This window comes from Phyllobates terribilis, unplaced genomic scaffold (genome assembly GCF_046119375.1).
Source record: "Phyllobates terribilis strain yellow unplaced genomic scaffold, ASM4611937v1 Scaffold_3__8_contigs__length_932513732, whole genome shotgun sequence".
In the NCBI taxonomy this organism is placed as follows: Eukaryota; Metazoa; Chordata; class Amphibia; order Anura; family Dendrobatidae; genus Phyllobates; species Phyllobates terribilis.
Window position 1 is genome coordinate 660,537,273 of NW_027362763.1, and position 17,491 is coordinate 660,554,763.

The following is a 17,491-nucleotide window of genomic DNA, read 5'->3' on the forward strand; positions in this document are numbered from 1 at the left end:
TCATTATCCTGTACCCCCAGTGTCAGTGTCATTATCCTGTACCCCCAGTGTCAGCGTCATTATCCTGTACCCCCAGTGTCAGCGTCATTATCCTGTACCCCCAGTGTCAGTGTCATTATTCTGTACCCCCAGTGTCAGTGTCATTATCCTGTACCCCCAGTGTCAGCGTCATTATCCTGTACCCCCAGTGTCAGTGTCATTATCCTGTACCCCCAGTGTCAGCGTCATTCTCCTGTACCCCGAGTGTCAGCGTCATTATCATGTACTCCGAGTGTCAGCGTCATTATCCTGTACCCCCAGTGTCAGTGTCATTATCCTGTACCCCCAGTGTCAGCGTCATTCTCCTGTACCCCGAGTGTCAGCGTCATTATCATGTACTCCGAGTGTCAGCGTCATTATCCTGTACCCCGAGTGTCAGAGTCATTATTCTGTACCCCCAGTGTCAGTGTCATTCTCCTGTACCCCGAGTGTCAGAGTCATTATTCTGTACCCCCAGTGTCAGTGTCATTCTCCTGTACCCCGAGTGTCAGAGTCATTATTCTGTACCCCCAGTGTCAGTGTCATTCTCCTGTACCCCGAGTGTCAGAGTCATTATCCTGTACCCCCAGTGTCAGTGTCATTATCCTGTACCCGAGTGTCAGCGTCATTATCCTGTACCCCCAGTGTCAGTGTCATTATCCTGTACCCGAGTGTCAGCGTCATTATCCTGTACCCCAAGTGTCAGTGTCATTATCCTGTACCCGAGTGTCAGCGTCATTATCCTGTACCCCGAGTGTCAGCATCATTATCCTGTACCCCGAGTGTCAGTGTCATTATCCTGTACCCCGAGTGTCAGCGTCATTATCCTGTACTCCGAGTGTCAGTGTCATTATCCTGTACCCCGAGTGTCAGCGTCATTATCCTGTACCCCGAGTGTCAGCGTCATTATCCTGTATCCCGAGTGTCAGTGTCATTATCCTGTACCCCGAGTGTCAGTGTCATTATCCTGTACCCTGAGTGTCAGCGTCATTATCCTGTACCCCGAGTGTCAGTGTCATTATCCTGTACCCCGAGTGTCAGCGTCATTATCCTGTACCCCGAGTGTCAGCGTCATTATCCTGTACCCCTAGTGTCAGCATCATTATCCTGTACCCCGAGTGTCAGTGTCATTATCCCGTACCCCGAGTGTCAGTGTCATTATCCTGTACCCCGAGTGTCAGTGTCATTATCCTGTACCCCGAGTGTCAGCGTCATTATCCTGTACCCCGAGTGTCAGCGTCATTATCCTGTACCCCTAGTGTCAGCATCATTATCCTGTACCCCCAGTGTCAGTGTCATTATCCTGTATCCCGAGTGTCAGTGTCATTATCCTGTACCCCCAGTGTCAGTGTCATTATCCTGTACCCGAGTGTCAGCGTCATTATCCTGTACCCCCAGTGTCAGTGTCATTATCCTGAACCCGAGTGTCAGCGTCATTATCCTGTACCCCGAGTGTCAGCATCATTATCCTGTACCCCGAGTGTCAGTGTCATTATCCTGTACCCCGAGTGTCAGTGTCATTATCCTGTACCCCGAGTGTCAGCGTCATTATCCTGTACCCCGAGTGTCAGTGTTATTATCCTGTACCCCGAGTGTCAGCGTCATTATCCTGTACCCCGAGTGTCAGCGTCATTATCCTGTACCCCGAGTGTCAGTGTCATTATCCTGTACTCCGAGTGTCAGCGTCATTATCCTGTACCCCGAGTGTCAGCGTCATTATCCTGTACCCCGAGTGTCAGTGTCATTATCCTGTACCCCAAGTGTCAGTGTCATTATCCTGTACCCCCAGTGTTAGTGTCATTATCCTGAACCCGAGTGTCATTATCCTGTACCCCCAGTGTCAGTGTCATTATCCTGTACCCCGAGTGTCAGTGTCATTATCCTGTACCCCGAGTGTCATTATCCTGTACCCCCAGTGTCAGTGTCATTATCCTGTACCCCGAGTGTCAGTGTCATTATCCTGTACCCCGAGTGTCAGCGTCACTATCCTGTACCCCGAGTGTCATTATCCTGTACCCCCAGTGTCAGTGTCATTATCCTGTACCCCGAGTGTCAGTGTCATTATCCTGTATCCCGAGTGTCAGTGTCATTATCCTGTACCCCCAGTGTTAGTGTCATTATCCTGTACCCCGAGTGTCAGCGTCATTATCCTGTACCCCGAGTGTCAGCGTCATTATCCTGTACCCCGAGTGTCAGCGTCATTATCCTGTACCCCAAGTGTCAGTGTCATTATCCTGTACCCCCAGTGTTAGTGTCATTATCCTGAACCCGAGTGTCATTATCCTGTACCCCCAGTGTCAGTGTCATTATCCTGTACCCCGAGTGTCAGTGTCATTATCCTGTACCCCGAGTGTCATTATCCTGTACCCCCAGTGTCAGTGTCATTATCCTGTACCCCGAGTGTCAGTGTCATTATCCTGTACCCCGAGTGTCAGCGTCACTATCCTGTACCCCGAGTGTCATTATCCTGTACCCCCAGTGTCAGTGTCATTATCCTGTACCCCGAGTGTCAGTGTCATTATCCTGTATCCCGAGTGTCAGTGTCATTATCCTGTACCCCCAGTGTTAGTGTCATTATCCTGTACCCCGAGTGTCAGCGTCATTATCCTGTACCCCGAGTGTCAGTGTCATTATCCTGTACCCCGAGTGTCAGCGTCACTATCCTGTACCCCGAGTGTCATTATCCTGTACCCCCAGTGTCAGTGTCATTATCCTGTACCCGAGTGTCAGTGTCATTATCCTGTACCCCGAGTGTCATTATCCTGTACCCCGAGTGTCAGTGTCATTATCCTGTACCCGAGTGTCAGTGTCATTATCCTGTACCCCGAGTGTCAGCGTCATTATCCTGTACCCCCAGTGTCAGTGTCATTATCCTGTACCCCCAGTGTCAGCGTCATTATCATGTACTCCGAGTGTCAGCGTCATTATCCTGTACCCCCAGTGTCAGTGTCATTATCCTGTACCCCCAGTGTCAGCGTCATTATCATGTACTCCGAGTGTCAGCGTCATTATCCTGTACCCCGAGTGTCAGTGTCATTATCCTGTACCACGAGTGTCAGCATCATTATCCTGTACCCCGAGTGTCAGTGTTATTATCCTATACCCCGAGTGTCAGTGTCATTATCCTGTACCCCGAATGTCAGTGTTATTATCCTATACCCCGAGTGTCAGTGTCATTATCCTGTACCCCGAGTGTCAGCATCATTATCCTGTACCCCGAGTGTCAGTGTCATTATACTGTACCCCGAGTGTCAGCATCATTATCCTATACCCCGAGTGTCAGTGTCATTATCCTGTACCCCGAGTGTCAGCATCATTATCCTGTACCCCGAGTGTCAGTGTCATTATCCTATACCCCGATTGTCAGCATCATTATCCTATACCCCGAGTGTCAGTGTCATTATCCTGTACCCCGAGTGTCAGCATCATTATCCTGTACCCCGAGTGTCAGCATCATTATCCTGTACCCCCAGTGTCAGTGTCATTATCCTGTACCCGAGTGTCAGCGTCATTATCCTGTACCCCCAGTGTCAGTGTCATTATCCTGTACCCGAGTGTCAGCGTCATTATCCTGTACCCCGAGTGTCAGCATCATTATCCTGTACCCCGAGTGTCAGTGTCATTATCCTGTACCCCGAGTGTCAGCGTCATTATCCTGTACTCCGAGTGTCAGTGTTATTATCCTGTACCCCGAGTGTCAGCGTCATTATCCTGTACCCCGAGTGTCAGCGTCATTATCCTGTATCCCGAGTGTCAGTGTCATTATCCTGTACCCCGAGTGTCAGTGTCATTATCCTGTACCCTGAGTGTCAGCGTCATTATCCTGTACCCCGAGTGTCAGTGTCATTATCCTGTACCCCGAGTGTCAGCGTCATTATCCTGTACCCCCAGTGTCAGTGTCATTATCCTGTATCCCGAGTGTCAGTGTCATTATCCTGTACCCCCAGTGTCAGTGTCATTATCCTGTACCCGAGTGTCAGCGTCATTATCCTGTACCCCCAGTGTCAGTGTCATTATCCTGAACCCGAGTGTCAGCGTCATTATCCTGTACCCCGAGTGTCAGCATCATTATCCTGTACCCCGAGTGTCAGTGTCATTATCCTGTACCCCGAGTGTCAGTGTCATTATCCTGTACCCCGAGTGTCAGCGTCATTATCCTGTACCCCGAGTGTCAGTGTCATTATCCTGTACCCCGAGTGTCAGCGTCATTATCCTGTACCCCGAGTGTCAGCGTCATTATCCTGTACCCCGAGTGTCAGTGTCATTATCCTGTACTCCGAGTGTCAGCGTCATTATCCTGTACCCCGAGTGTCAGCGTCATTATCCTGTACCCCGAGTGTCAGTGTCATTATCCTGTACCCCAAGTGTCAGTGTCATTATCCTGTACCCCCAGTGTTAGTGTCATTATCCTGAACCCGAGTGTCATTATCCTGTACCCCCAGTGTCAGTGTCATTATCCTGTACCCCGAGTGTCAGTGTCATTATCCTGTACCCCGAGTGTCATTATCCTGTACCCCCAGTGTCAGTGTCATTATCCTGTACCCCGAGTGTCAGTGTCATTATCCTGTACCCCGAGTGTCAGCGTCACTATCCTGTACCCCGAGTGTCATTATCCTGTACCCCCAGTGTCAGTGTCATTATCCTGTACCCCGAGTGTCAGTGTCATTATCCTGTATCCCGAGTGTCAGTGTCATTATCCTGTACCCCCAGTGTTAGTGTCATTATCCTGTACCCCGAGTGTCAGCGTCATTATCCTGTACCCCGAGTGTCAGCGTCATTATCCTGTACCCCGAGTGTCAGTGTCATTATCCTGTACCCCAAGTGTCAGTGTCATTATCCTGTACCCCCAGTGTTAGTGTCATTATCCTGAACCCGAGTGTCATTATCCTGTACCCCGAGTGTCAGTGTCATTATCCTGTACCCCGAGTGTCATTATCCTGTACCCCGAGTGTCAGTGTCATTATCCTGTACCCCGAGTGTCAGTGTCATTATCCTGTACCCCGAGTGTCAGCGTCACTATCCTGTACCCCGAGTGTCATTATCCTGTACCCCCAGTGTCAGCGTCATTATCCTGTACCCCGAGTGTCAGTGTCATTATCCTGTACCCGAGTGTCAGTGTCATTATACTGTACCCCGAGTGTCAGCGTCATTATCCTGTACCCCGAGTGTCAGCGTCATTATACTGTACCCCGAGTGTCAGTGTCATTATCCTGTACCCCGAGTGTCAGCATCATTATCCTATACCCCGAGTGTCAGTGTCATTATACTGTACCCCGAGTGTCAGTATCATTATCCTGTACCCCGAGTGTCAGCATCATTATCCTATACCCCGAGTGTCAGTGTCATTATACTGTACCCCGAGTGTCAGCGTCATTATCCTGTACCCCGAGTGTCAGCGTCATTATACTGTACCCCGAGTGTCAGTGTCATTATCCTGTACCCCGAGTGTCAGCATCATTATCCTATACCCCGAGTGTCAGTGTCATTATACTGTACCCCGAGTGTCAGTGTCATTATCCTGTACCCAGAGTGTCAGCATCATTATCCTGTACCCCGAGTGTCAGTGTCATTATACTGTACCCCGAGTGTCAGTGTCATTATCCTGTACCCCGAGTGTCAGCATCATTATCCTATACCCCGAGTGTCAGTGTCATTATCCTGTACCCCGAGTGTCAGCATCATTATCCTATACCCCGAGTGTCAGTGTCATTATCCTGTACCCCCAGTGTCAGTGTCATTATCCTGTACCCTGAGTGTCAGTGTCATTATCCTGTACCCCGAGTGTCATTATCCTGTACCGCGAGTGACAGCGTCATTATCCTGTACCCCGAGTGTCAGTGTCATTATCCTGTACCCCGAGTGTCAGTGTCATCATCCTGTACCCCGAGTGTCAGTGTCATTATCCTGTACCCCGAGTGTCATTATCCTGTACCCAGAGTGTCATTATCCTGTACCGCGAGTGACAGCGTCATTATCCTGTACCCCGAGTGTCAGTGTCATTATCCTGTACCCCGAGTGTCAGTGTCATCATCCTGTACCGCGAGTGTCAGTGTCATTATCCTGTACCCCGAGTGTCATTATCCTGTACCCCAAGTGTCAGTGTCATTATCCTGTACCCCTAGTGTCAGCGTCATTATCCTGTACCCAGAGTGTCATTATCCTGTACCGCGAGTGACAGCGTCATTATCCTGTACCCCTAGTGTCAGCGTCATTATCCTGTACCCAGAGTGTCATTATCCTGTACCGCGAGTGACAGTGTCATTATCCTGTACCCCGAGTGTCAGTGTCATTATCCTGTACCCCGAGTGTCAGTGTCATTATCCTGTACCCCGAGTGTCAGTGTCATCATCCTGTACCCCGAGTGTCAGTGTCATTATCCTGTACCCCGAGTGTCATTATCCTGTACCCAGAGTGTCATTATCCTGTACCGCGAGTGACAGCGTCATTATCCTGTACCCCGAGTGTCAGTGTCATTATCCTGTACCCCGAGTGTCAGTGTCATCATCCTGTACCCCGAGTGTCAGTGTCATTATCCTGTACCCTGAGTGTCATTATCCTGTACCCCAAGTGTCAGTGTCATTATCCTGTACCCCTAGTGTCAGCGTCATTATCCTGTACCCAGAGTGTCATTATCCTGTACCCCGAGTGTCAGTGTCATTATCCTGTACCGCGAGTGACAGCGTCATTATCCTGTACCCCGAGTGTCAGTGTCATTATCCTGTACCGCGAGTGACAGCGTCATTATCCTGTACCCCGAGTGTCAGTGTCATCATCCTGTACCCCGAGTGTCAGTGTCATTATCCTGTACCCCGAGTGTCATTATCCTGTACCCCTAGTGTCAGCGTCATTCTCCTGTACCCCGAGTGTCAGTGTCATTATCCTGTACCCCGAGTGTCAGTGTCATCATCCTGTACCCCGAGTGTCAGTGTCATTATCCTGTACCCCGAGTGTCATTATCCTGTACCCCAAGTGTCAGTGTCATTATCCTGTACCCCGAGTGTCAGTGTCATTATCCTGTACCCCCAGTGTCAGCGTCATTATCCTGTACCCCGAGTGTCAGTGTCATTATCCTGTACCCCGAGTGTCAGCGTCATTATCCTGTACCCCCAGTGTCAGTGTCATTATCCTGTACCCCGAGTGTCAGTGTCATTATCCTGTACCCCGAGTGTCAGCGCCATTATCCTGTACCCCCAGTGTCAGTGTCATTATCCTGTACCCCGAGTGTCAGTGTCATTATCCTGTACCCCCAGAGTCAGCATCATTATCCTGTACCCCGAGTGTCAGCGTCATTATCCTGTACCCCGAGTGTCAGCATCATTATCCTGTACCCTGAGTGTCAGCGTCATTATCCTGTACCCCGAGTGTCAGTGTCATTATCCTGCACCCCGAGTGTCAGTGTCATTATCCTGTACCCCGAGTGTCATTATCCTATACCCCGAGTGTCAGCGTCATTATCCTGTACCCCGAGTGTCAGTGTCATTATCCTGTACCCCCAGTGTCAGCGTCATTATCATGTACCCCGACTGTCAGCATCCTTATCCTATACCCCAAGTGTCAGTGTCATTATCCTGTACCACGAGTGTCAGCATCATTATCCTATACCCCGAGTGTCAGTGTCATTATCCTGTACCCCGAGTGTCAGCATCATTATCCTGTACCCCGAATGTCAGTGTCATTATACTGTACCCCGAGTGTCAGTGTCATTATCCTGTACCCCGAGTGTCAGCGTCATTATCCTGTACCCGAGTGTCAGTGTCATTATACTGTACCCCGAGTGTCAGCGTCATTATACTGTACCCCGAGTGTTAGTGTCATTATCCTATACCCCGAGTGTCAGCGTCATTATCCTGTACCCGAGTGTCAGTGTCATTATACTGTACCCCGAGTGTCAGCGTCATTATCCTGTACCCCGAGTGTCAGCGTCATTATACTGTACCCCGAGTGTTAGTGTCATTATCCTATACCCCGAGTGTCAGTGTCATTTTCCTGTACCCCGAGTGTCAGTGTCATTATCCTGTACCCCGAGTGTCAGCGTCATTATCCTGTACCCCGAGTGTCAGCGTCATTATCCTGTACCCCGAGTGTCAGTGTCATTATCCTGTACCCCGAGTGTCAGTGACATTATCCTGTACCCGAGTGTCAGTGTCATTATACTGTACCCCGAGTGTCAGCGTCATTATCCTGTACCCCGAGTGTCAGCGTCATTATACTGTACCCCGAGTGTCAGTGTCATTATCCTGTACCCCGAGTGTCAGCATCATTATCCTATACCCCGAGTGTCAGTGTCATTATACTGTACCCCGAGTGTCAGTGTCATTATCCTGTACCCCGAGTGTCAGCATCATTATCCTATACCCCGAGTGTCAGTGTCATTATACTGTACCCCGAGTGTCAGCGTCATTATCCTGTACCCCGAGTGTCAGCGTCATTATACTGTATCCCGAGTGTCAGTGTCATTATCCTGTACCCCGAGTGTCAGCATCATTATCCTATACCCCGAGTGTCAGTGTCATTATACTGTACCCCGAGTGTCAGTGTCATTATCCTGTACCCAGAGTGTCAGCATCATTATCCTGTACCCCGAGTGTCAGTGTCATTATACTGTACGCCGAGTGTCAGTGTCATTATCCTGTACCCCGAGTGTCAGCATCATTATCCTATACCCCGAGTGTCAGTGTCATTATCCTGTACCCCGAGTGTCAGCATCATTATCCTATACCCCGAGTGTCAGTGTCATTATCCTGTACCCCCAGTGTCAGTGTCATTATCCTGTACCCTGAGTGTCAGTGTCATTATCCTGTACCCCGAGTGTCATTATCCTGTACCGCGAGTGACAGCGTCATTATCCTGTACCCCGAGTGTCAGTGTCATTATCCTGTACCCCGAGTGTCAGTGTCATCATCCTGTACCCCGAGTGTCAGTGTCATTATCCTGTACCCCGAGTGTCATTATCCTGTACCCAGAGTGTCATTATCCTGTACCGCGAGTGACAGCGTCATTATCCTGTACCCCGAGTGTCAGTGTCATTATCCTGTACCCCGAGTGTCAGTGTCATCATCCTGTACCCCGAGTGTCAGTGTCATTATCCTGTACCCCGAGTGTCATTATCCTGTACCCCAAGTGTCAGTGTCATTATCCTGTACCCCTAGTGTCAGCGTCATTATCCTGTACCCAGAGTGTCATTATCCTGTACCGCGAGTGACAGCGTCATTATCCTGTACCCCGAGTGTCAGTGTCATTATCCTGTACCCCGAGTGTCAGTGTCATCATCCTGTACCCCGAGTGTCAGTGTCATTATCCTGTACCCTGAGTGTCATTATCCTGTACCCCAAGTGTCAGTGTCATTATCCTGTACCCCTAGTGTCAGCGTCATTATCCTGTACCCCGAGTGTCAGTGTCATTATCCTGTACCGCGAGTGACAGCGTCATTATCCTGTACCCCGAGTGTCAGTGTCATTATCCTGTACCGCGAGTGACAGCGTCATTATCCTGTACCCCGAGTGTCAGTGTCATCATCCTGTACCCCGAGTGTCAGTGTCATTATCCTGTACCCCGAGTGTCATTATCCTGTACCCCTAGTGTCAGCGTCATTCTCCTGTACCCCGAGTGTCAGTGTCATTATCCTGTACCCCGAGTGTCAGTGTCATCATCCTGTACCCCGAGTGTCAGTGTCATTATCCTGTACCCCGAGTGTCATTATCCTGTACCCCAAGTGTCAGTGTCATTATCCTGTACCCCGAGTGTCAGTGTCATTATCCTGTACCCCCAGTGTCAGCGTCATTTTCCTGTACCCCGAGTGTCAGTGTCATTATCCTGTACCCCGAGTGTCAGCGTCATTATCCTGTACCCCCAGTGTCAGTGTCATTATCCTGTACCCCGAGTGTCAGTGTCATTATCCTGTACCCCGAGTGTCAGCGCCATTATCCTGTACCCCCAGTGTCAGTGTCATTATCCTGTACCCCGAGTGTCAGTGTCATTATCCTGTACCCCCAGAGTCAGCATCATTATCCTGTACCCCGAGTGTCAGCGTCATTATCCTGTACCCCGAGTGTCAGCATCATTATCCTGTACCCTGAGTGTCAGCGTCATTATCCTGTACCCCGAGTGTCAGTGTCATTATCCTGCACCCCGAGTGTCAGTGTCATTATCCTGTACCCCCAGAGTCAGCATCATTATCCTGTACCCCGAGTGTCAGCGTCATTATCCTGTACCCCGAGTGTCAGCATCATTATCCTGTACCCCAAGTGTCAGTGTCATTATCCTGTACCCCGAGTGTCAGTGTCATTATCCTGTGCCCCGAGTGTCAGTGTCATTATCCTGTACCCCGAGTGTCAGTGTCATTATCCTGTACCCCCAGTGTCAGCGTCATTATCCTGTAACCCGAGTGTCAGTGTCATTATCCTGTACCCCCAGTGTCAGCGTCATTATCATTTACCCCGACTGTCAGCATCATTATCCTATACTCCGAGTGTCAGTGTCATTATCCTGTACCCCGAGTGTCAGTGTCATTATCCTGTACCCGAGTGTCAGTGTCATTATACTGTACCCCGAGTGTCAGTGTCATTATCCTGTACCCGAGTGTCAGTGTCATTATCCTGTACCCCGAGTGTCAGTGTCATTATCCTGTACCCCGAGTGTCAGCGCCATTATCCTGTACCCCCAGTGTCATTATCCTGTACCCCGAGTGTCAGCATCATTATCCTATACCCCGAGTGTCAGTGTCATTATCCTGTACCCCGAGTGTCATTATCCTGTACCCCAAGTGTCAGTGTCATTATCCTGTACCCCGAGTGTCAGCATCATTATCCTATACCCCGAGTGTCAGTGTCATTATCCTGTACCCCGAGTGTCAGTGTCATTATCCTATACCCCGAGTGTCAGTGTCATTATACTGTACCCCGAGTGTCAGTGTCATTATCCTGTACCCCGAGTGTCAGCATCATTATCCTATACCCCGAGTGTCAGTGTCATTATCCTGTACCCCGAGTGTCAGTGTCATTATCCTGTACCCCGAGTGTCAGTGTCATTATCCTGTACCCCGAGTGTCAGCATCATTATCCTATACCCCGAGTGTCAGTGTCATTATACTGTACCCCGAGTGTCAGTGTCATTATCCTGTACCCCGAGTGTCAGCATCATTATCCTATACCCCGAGTGTCAGTGTCATTATCCTGTACCCCCAGTGTCAGCATCATTATCCTATACCCCGAGTGTCAGTGTCATTATCCTGTACCCCGAGTGTCAGCAACATTATCCTATACCCCGAGTGTCAGGGTCATTATCCTGTACCCCGAGTGTCAGCATCATTATCCTATACCCCGAGTGTCAGTGTCATTATCCTGTACCCCGAGTGTCAGCATCATTATCCTATACCCCGAGTGTCAGGGTCATTATCCTGTACCCCGAGTGTCAGCATCATTATCCTGTACCCCGAGTGTCATTATCCTGTACCCTGAGTGTCAGTGTCATTATCCTGTACCCCGAGTGTCATTATCCTGTACCGCGAGTGACAGCGTCATTATCCTGTACCCCGAGTGTCAGTGTCATTATCCTGTACCCCGAGTGTCAGTGTCATCATCCTGTACCCCGAGTGTCAGTGTCATTATCCTGTACCCCGAGTGTCATTATCCTGTACCCCGAGTGTCAGTGTCATTATCCTGTACCCAGAGTGTCATTATCCTGTACCGCGAGTGACAGCGTCATTATCCTGTACCCCGAGTGTCAGTGTCATTATCCTGTACCCCGAGTGTCAGTGTCATCATCCAGTACCCCGAGTGTCAGTGTCATTATCCTGTACCCCGAGTGTCATTATCCTATACCCCAAGTGTCAGTGTCATTATCCTGTACCCCTAGTGTCAGCGTCATTCTCCTGTACCCCGAGTGTCAGTGTCATTATCCTGTACCCCGAGTGTCAGTGTCATCATCCTGTACCCCGAGTGTCAGTGTCATTATCCTGTACCCCGAGTGTCATTATCCTGTACCCCAAGTGTCAGTGTCATTATCCTGTACCCCCAGTGTCAGCGTCATTATCCTGTACCCCGAGTGTCAGTGTCATTATCCTGTACCCCTAGTGTCAGCGTCATTCTCCTGTACTCCGAGTGTCAGTGTCATTATCCTGTATCCCGAGTGTCAGCGTCATTATCCTGTACCCGAGTGTCAGTGTCATTATCCTGTACCCCGAGTGTCAGCGTCATTATCCTGTACCCCGAGTGTCAGCGCCATTATCCTGTACCCCCAGTGTCAGTGTCATTATCCTGTACCCCGAGTGTCAGTGTCATTATCCTGTACCCCCAGTGTCAGCGTCATTATCCTGTACCCCGAGTGTCAGCGTCATTATCCTGTACCCCGACTGTGTCATTATCCTGTACCCCGAGTGTCAGCGTCATTATCCTGTACCCCGAGTGTCAGCATCATTATCCTGTACCCTGAGTGTCAGCGTCATTATCCTGTACCCCGAGTGTCAGTGTCATTATCCTGTACTCCGAGTGTCAGTGTCATTATACTTTACCCCAAGTGTCAGTGTCATTATCCTGTACCCCGAGTGTCAGTGTCATTATCCTGCACCCCGAGTGTCAGTGTCATTATACTTTACCCCAAGTGTCAGTGTCATTATCCTGTACCCCGAGTGTCAGCGTCATTATCCTGTACCCCGAGTGTCAGCGTCATTCTCCTGTACCCCGAGTGTCAGTGTCATTATCCTGTACCCCGAGTGTCAGTGTCATTATCCTGTACCCCGAGTGTCAGCGCCATTATCCTGTACCCCCAGTGTCATTATCCTGTACCCCCTGTGTCAGCGTCATTATCCTGTACCCCGAGTGTCAGCGTCATTATCCTGTACCCCCGAGTGTCAGTGTCATTATCCTGTACCCCGAGTGTCAGTGTCATTATCCTGTACCCCGAGTGTCAGCGCCATTATCCTGTACCCCGAGTGTCAGCGTCATTATCCTGTACCCCGAGTGTCAGTGTCATTATCCTGTACCCCGAGTGTCAGCGCCATTATCCTGTACCCCGAGTGTCAGTGTCATTATCCTGTACCCCGAGTGTCAGTGTCATTATCCTGTACCCCGAGTGTCAGCGCCATTATCCTGTGCCCCCAGTGTCAATATCCTGTACCCCCAGTGTCATTATCCTGTACCCCGAGTGTCAGCGTCATTATCCTGTACCCCCGAGTGTCAGTGTCATTATCCTGTACCCCCAGTGTCAGTGTCATTATCCTGTACCCCCTGTGTCAGCGTCATTATCTTGTACCCCGAGTGTCAGTGTCATTATCCTGTACCCCGAGTTTCAGCGTCATTATCCTGTACCCCGAGTGTCAGTGCCATTATCCTGTACCCCCAGTGTCAGTGTCATTATCCTGTACCCCCAGTGTCAGCGTCATTATCCTGTACCCCGAGTGTCAGCGTCATTATCCTGTACCCCGAGTGTCAGTGTCATTATCCTGCACCCCGAGTGTCAGTGTCATTATCCTGTAACCCGAGTGTCAGTGTCATTATCCTGTACCCCCAGTGTCAGTGTCATTATCCTGTACCCGAGTGTCAGTGTCATTATCCTGTACCCCGAGTGTCAGTGTCATTATCCTGTACCCCGAGTGTCAGCGTCATTATCCTGTAACCCGAGTGTCAGCGTCATTATCCTGTAACCCGAGTGTCAGTGTCATTATCCTGTACCCCGAGTGTCAGCGTCATTATCCTGTACCCCGAGTGTCAGTGTCATTATCCTGTACCCGAGTGTCAGCGTCATTATCCTGTACCCCGAGTGTCAGCGTCATTATCCTGTATCCCGAGTGTCAGCGTCATTATCCTGTACCCCGAGTGTCAGCGTCATTATCCTGTACCCCGAGTGTCAGTGTCATTATCCTGTACCCGAGTGTCAGTGTCATTATCCTGTACCCCGAGTGTCAGCGTCATTATCCTGTACCCCGAGTGTCAGTGTCATTATCCTGTACCCGAGTGTCAGTGTCATTATCCTGTACCCGAGTGTCAGTGTCATTATCCTGTACCCCGAGTGTCAGCGTCATTATCCTGTACCCCGAGTGTCAGCGTCATTCTCCTGTACCCCGAGTGTCAGTGTCATTATCCTGTACCCCAAGTGTCAGTGTCATTATCCTGTACCCCGAGTGTCAGCGTCATTATCCTGTAACCCAAGTGTCAGTGTCATTATCCTGTACCCCCAGTGTCAGTGTCATTATCCTGTACCCGAGTGTCAGTGTCATTATCCTGTACCCCGAGTGTCAGCGTCATTATCCTGTACCCCGAGTGTCAGCGTCATTCTCCTGTACCCCGAGTGTCAGTGTCATTATCCTGTACCCCGAGTGTCAGTGTCATTATCCTGTACCCCGAGTGTCAGCGCCATTATCCTGTACCCCCAGTGTCATTATCCTGTACCCCCTGTGTCAGCGTCATTATCCTGTACCCCGAGTGTCAGCGTCATTATCCTGTACCCCCGAGTGTCAGTGTCATTATCCTGTACCCCGAGTGTCAGTGTCATTATCCTGTACCCCGACTGTCAGCGCCATTATCCTGAACCCCCAGTGTCAGTGTCATTATCCTGTACCCCCTGTGTCAGCGTCATTATCCTGTACCCCGAGTGTCAGTGTCATTATCCTGTACCCCGAGTGTCAGCGTCATTATCCTGTACCCCGAGTGTCAGTGCCATTATCCTGTACCCCCAGTGTCAGTGTCATTATCCTGTACCCCCAGTGTCAGCGTCATTATCCTGTACCCCGAGTGTCAGTGTCATTATCCTGTACCCCGAGTGTCAGTGTCATTATCCTGTACCCCGAGTGTCAGTGTCATTATCCTGTACCTCGAGTGTCAGCGTCATTATCCTGTACCCCGAGTGTCAGTGTCATTATCCTGTACCCCGAGTGTCAGTGTCATTATCCTGTACCCCCGAGTGTCAGTGTCATTATCCTGTACCCCGAGTGTCAGCGTCATTATCCTGTACCCCGAGTGTCAGTGTCATTATCCTGTACCCCCAGTGTCAGTGTCATTATCCTGTACCCGAGTGTCAGTGTCATTATCCTGTACCCCGAGTGTCAGCGTCATTATCATGTACCCCGTGTGTCATTATCCTGTACCCCCAGTGTCAGCGTCATTATCCTGTACCCCCGAGTGTCAGTGTCATTATCCTGTACCCCGAGTGTCAGCGTCATTATCCTGTACCCCGAGTGTCAGTGTCATTATCCTGTACCCCGAGTGTCAGCGCCATTATCCTGTACCCCGAGTGTCAGTGTCATTATCCTGTACCCCGAGTGTCAGCGTCATTATCATGTACCCCGAGTGTCATTATCCTGTACCCCGAGTGTCAGTGTCATTATCCTGTACCCCCAGTGTCAGCGTCATTATCCTGTATCCCGAGTGTCAGTGTCATTATCCTGTACCCGAGTGTCAGTGTCATTATCCTGTACTCCGAGTGTCAGCGTCATTATCCTGTACCCCCAGTGTCAGCGTCATTATCCTGTACCCCGAGTGTCAGTGTCATTATCCTGTACCCGAGTGTCAGCGTCATTATCCTGTACTCCGAGTGTCAGCGTCATTATCCTGTACCCCGAGTGTCAGTGTCATTATCCTGTACCCGAGTGTCAGTGTCATTATCCTGTACTCCGAGTGTCAGCGTCATTATCCTGCACCCCGAGTGTCAGTGACATTATCCTGTACCCCCAGTGTCAGTGTCATTATCCTGTACCCGAGTGTCAGTGTCATTATCCTGTACCCCGAGTGTCAGCGTCATTATCCTGTACCCCGAGTGTCAGCGTCATTATCCTGCACCCCGAGTGTCAGTGACATTATCCTGTACCCCCAGTGTCAGTGTCATTATCCTGTACCCGAGTGTCAGTGTCATTATCCTGTACTCCGAGTGTCAGCGTCATTATCCTGTACCCCAAGTGTCAGCGTCATTATCCTGTACCCCCAGTGTCAGTGTCATTATCCTGTACCCGAGTGTCAGCGTCATTATCCTGTACCCCGAGTGTCAGTGTCATTATCCTGTATCCCGAGTGTCAGTGTCATTATCCTGTACCCCCAGTGTCAGTGTCATTATCCTGTACCCGAGTGTCAGCGTCATTATCCTGTACCCCCAGTGTCAGTGTCATTATCCTGTACCCGAGTGTCAGCGTCATTATCCTGTACCCCGAGTGTCAGTGTCATTATCCTGTATCCCGAGTGTCAGTGTCATTATCCTGTACCCCCAGTGTCAGTGTCATTATCCTGTACCCGAGTGTCAGCGTCATTATCCTGTACCCCCAGTGTCAGTGTCATTATCCTGTACCCCGAGTGTCAGTGTCATTATCCTGTATCCCGAGTGTCAGTGTCATTATCCTGTACCCCGAGTGTCAGTGTCATTATCCTGTATCCCGAGTGTCAGTGTCATTATCCTGTACCCCGAGTGTCAGTGTCATTATCCTGTACCCCCAGTGTCAGTGTCATTATCCTGTACCCGAGTGTCAGTGTCATTATCCTGTACTCCGAGTGTCAGCGTCATTATCCTGTACCCCAAGTGTCAGCGTCATTATCCTGTACCCCCAGTGTCAGTGTCATTATCCTGTACCCGAGTGTCAGCGTCATTATCCTGTACCCCGAGTGTCAGTGTCATTATCCTGTATCCCGAGTGTCAGTGTCATTATCCTGTACCCCCAGTGTCAGTGTCATTATCCTGTACCCGAGTGTCAGCGTCATTATCCTGTACCCCCAGTGTCAGTGTCATTATCCTGTACCCGAGTGTCAGCGTCATTATCCTGTACCCCGAGTGTCAGTGTCATTATCCTGTATCCCGAGTGTCAGCGTCATTATCCTGTACCCCCAGTGTCAGTGTCATTATCCTGTACCCGAGTGTCAGCGTCATTATCCTGTACCCCCAGTGTCAGTGTCATTATCCTGTACCCCGAGTGTCAGTGTCATTATCCTGTATCCCGAGTGTCAGTGTCATTATCCTGTACCCCGAGTGTCAGTGTCATTATCCTGTATCCCGAGTGTCAGTGTCATTATCCTGTACCCCGAGTGTCAGTGTCATTATCCTGTACCCCCAGTGTCAGTGTCATTATCCTGTACCCGAGTGTCAGTGTCATTATCCTGTACTCCGAGTGTCAGCGTCATTATCCTGTACCCCAAGTGTCAGCGTCATTATCCTGTACCCGCAGTGTCAGTGTCATTATCCTGTACCCGAGTGTCAGTGTCATTATCCTGTACCCCCAGTGTCAGCGTCATTATCCTGTACCCCCAGTGTCAGTGTCATTATCCTGTACCCGAGTGTCAGTGTCATTATCCTGTACCCCGAGTGTCAGTGTCATTATCCTGTATCCCGAGTGTCAGTGTCATTATCCTGTACCCGAGTGTCAGCGTCATTATCCTGTACCCCCAGTGTCAGTGTCATTATCCTGTACCCCGAGTGTCAGTGTCATTATCCTGTATCCCGAGTGTCAGTGTCATTATCCTGTACCCCGAGTGTCAGCGTCATTATCCTGCACCCCGAGTGT